The 3,676-nt window shown below is 40.2% G+C and overlaps 1 pseudogene across 1 annotated transcript; it reads left to right on the forward strand.

Moving 5' to 3' along the window:
* The first annotated feature begins 273 nt into the window (after positions 1-273).
* LOC307118390 lies at positions 274-1,864 on the forward strand (annotated as a pseudogene). The gene has a single exon. The product of its transcript is annotated as an uncharacterized misc_RNA (transcript).
* The last annotated feature ends 1,812 nt before the right edge of the window (positions 1,865-3,676 follow it).

A 3,676-nucleotide genomic window follows, 5' to 3' on the forward strand; every position in this document is an offset into this window, starting at 1 on the left:
CAATTTAAAGAATACCCAGATTAGAAAATTGGCGGGATGGATGTATTTTGTAAGACGAACAATTATGGCACTGATCCTAAAAAATGTTATTCCATTACAGATCTAGAACCAACAAGATATAGGTGCACACACAGAACAACACATAATGATACACATTTGAAGTTTACTGAACTTCTTTTTGATCTAATCAAGACACAGAGTAACATTGTAAAAACTTTTGTTTGGACCAGTCGGAAAGAAGGAACATATTGTGTGGGAAAATGTGAGGCAAATATGGACAGTTTTACAAGCCCTCACAATTGTTCATGGACTTTACACCATTGCTTTTATTTGACTACCTGTGGATACAGGAAACCCACACAGTGTCCAAAATTACATCCCACTCCTCCTGGTGGTCTGATCAAAGGAAATGTAAATAAGACTCTGCTTCATGATGTAAATCTTGTAATAACACATGTGACGTATAACATCTCTAATATTTTGTCTGCTTATGTAGAACACTGTAATATTGATGACAAAACATACACATGGCTACAGTCACGCATCGATGATTTAGTTTCTGATTACAAAACCAGACTTGCAGTCCAAATTCCTCCTGCTCGCACTAAACGAGATCTTTTTGGAAATATAGCAGGCCTTTTTGGTTCAGTCAATTCTATATCCAACACTAACAAAATAACAGGTCAATCTCAATATTCAACATGGTTGGCAAATCAGGTGGCCATTGGTTTTCAACACATCACTAATAGTAATGAGAATATTATCAAAGCTGTCAGATCTGGAGCGCAGGCGCTTCTGACGACCAGCTAGACAATTTTCAATCAGACCCGTACCATCGAGCATGACTTAGCCTGTAGGTTGTATGCACAAGATTTATTTACTGCAGCAAGACAAGAGATTTTAGATCTTCGTCTCCATAAGACACCTAGACATGTTTTGAATGATCTTATTGAAATTTTAGATTTGCATAGATGGCTTGCATCAGAGAAAATGAAAAAAATTAAGTACTCTGAATTATTATCAACACTAATGATGTATGCTGGTACTGAATGTATTGGCTGTATCGGGTTCTTTGCCACTTTCCCTTTAATTCACCCAGATCAGGTTTATCTAGATTCCACTATCATACGCTCTATTGGCGTTGCAGTGAAAGATCAAATTATTAAATGGGACCATCTTACGGGGTATATGACTTTGAAAGGCACTGAAACTTTGTTTACCACTCGCACCTGTTGTCATGAAACATCAAGTTACATTATTTGCACTTGCAACACTTTGCAGCCTTTTTCTCCTAAAGACTCTAAGCTTGTTAACGTCCAGTCATTGCATGGTCATTCTGATGCTGTTCAAGTGTCTGACACACAGTGGTGCATCATCAGTGAGATGAATTCCTTCACCTACGGAGGTCTGACCTGCCCTGCAAACCACACTTTCTGTTTAGAAGTGAAAGAGGACTTTTCAATGGGTCAGATAAACATCCTGGGAAGGGTGCCAATTGACGCAAACGTTTCCCCCTGGTGGGAGGACACTTTTTTATGAACAAAGCACACAAGGTTTGGTCAACACAATGGACTTGGTACAAAAATTGCTTTCACAGACGGAATATCATCTCAACCAAGCACAAGTAGAGGCCAATCTGGCAAAAAAGACTGCAGAGATCCTGTCCAGTTCCTCTACCCGCTCTGCACAGGATGCCTACACATGGTGGGACTGGATGTTCCGTGGATGTGCCATCGCCAGTGTGCTCATCTTCATATTCACCCTCCAGTGTTGTTACTTCAGATGTCTTCTTCGAGCGATGCGCACTTCAGGTGCCAGCCCTACGGAAAGTGCAGCTGTAAAGCAAACGTTGCGAAATCCCTGAAAGTGGCCCCTCGGGGACTGCTCTGAATCTGCCCCAAAGGGTCAAGGGCGGTCTGTAAGAATGGATTTCACCTGAGAATTAACTCACGAGATCTAAGGTGCAATAAGACAATAAAACTCCACTCATCTGAATAGGAGATCTACAAGAGAAAACAGGACACCACCTGTTTCAACCTTATCTCCTCTCCCTGCTGAGGCCTGACCTTTTTCACCCTCTCTTTCTCAGGGCTCACACAATCATGCAAATCTCAGATCCTGCAGGCCCTTTCTTGAGGGTCAATATAAATACTGTTGGTGCGAATGGTAAAGAGGTTTCAGTCCCACATCAGTAGAACAGGTCCAAATAAAGAAAACAATGCTGGTGTGGGAGATGCTCATTGATTGCTGTCATCCCCCAAAGATAGGTGTGACCATTTGGGCATGAGAAAAGTTCAAACCAAAAGCTGCATAAATATTTGGGTGCTGAATGTTTATTGTTCTTTTGTTCTTTTGTTCTGGGTGAGTATTTAACCCTTAAAGAGTTTCTGTATCTTGGAGGATACAGACATTTAACAGGCTGTAAGGGGGAAGGGTCATGGGGGGATGGGCATTATGTGGTTGCAGTTGATGAGAAATACTAATGGGAGGATGGGTCATGTAATCAGGGTCATGTGACTTTATGCCAACATTCCAAACATTTGTATCAAAATCCAAAATGGCAGCATACGTGGACAAAGACACTGGCCATGAGGTAAGTGTTTTTATATTTTCACAATTATGATATTTTAGAGTGATTTTGTTTTAGAAAATAGTTTTTTAAGGATAGTTTTACATGTTCTTGTGCATATTTTTAAAATAATCGTCTCACAACTTTGATTATCAGCCATTGAACCCATATAAGGGTATTTAACAGGGCTGATCACTCACAGATATTCTTATGTTTTGAGGCCTAAATGTTAGTAAATGAGTGGAGGGAAGAGGGAAGGAACCCCCCTTCCCAATACTTTATTTCACACACACACACACACACACACACACACACACACACACACACACACACACACACACACACACACACACACACACACATGTTTGTTTTTGTGAAATGTGAGGACATTCCATAGGCGTAATGGTTTTTATACCGTACAAACCGTATTTTCTATCCCCTTACACTGCCCCTGCCCCTAAACCTAGCCCTCACAGGAGACTGTGCAGTTCACTTTCTGTGAAAAAAAACTTGTTCTGTATGATTTATAAGCATTTTGAAAAGTGAGGACATGGGGAACGTCCTCATATTTCACCCTGTTTTTGTAATACCTATGTCATACCCATGTCATTATACACATTTGTGTCCTGATATTTCACGAAAACATGCCCACACACACACACACACACACACACACACACACACACACACGCGCACACACACGCACACACACGCACACACACATACACACGCACACACACACACACACACACACACACACACACACACACACACACACACACACACACACACACACACACACACACACACACACACACACACACAAATGTATACCCTGCATAGGCATCTTGGGAGAAAAAGTTCAGTTTTTTCCAATTTTTCTAATGTTGCATGGATAACATGAAAAAATTTAGCTAAATAATTGTTCATTCAATGTTTTAAAAGTTTTCATATGAACTATAATAAAAAAAGAATACATGTTACAATGTAACCCTAAATGGGCAATGTATCCTGGGAGATACAGACTGTAACTTTGAAAATAAAGGTCATATTTTGGAAAAAATTTATGAACTGTGTCATTTTAGTCTAGATACATACAAAAATAGC

The sequence above is a fragment of the Gobio gobio genome (assembly GCF_949357685.1).
Source record: "Gobio gobio genome assembly, chromosome: 22".
NCBI lineage: Eukaryota > Metazoa > Chordata > Actinopteri > Cypriniformes > Gobionidae > Gobio > Gobio gobio.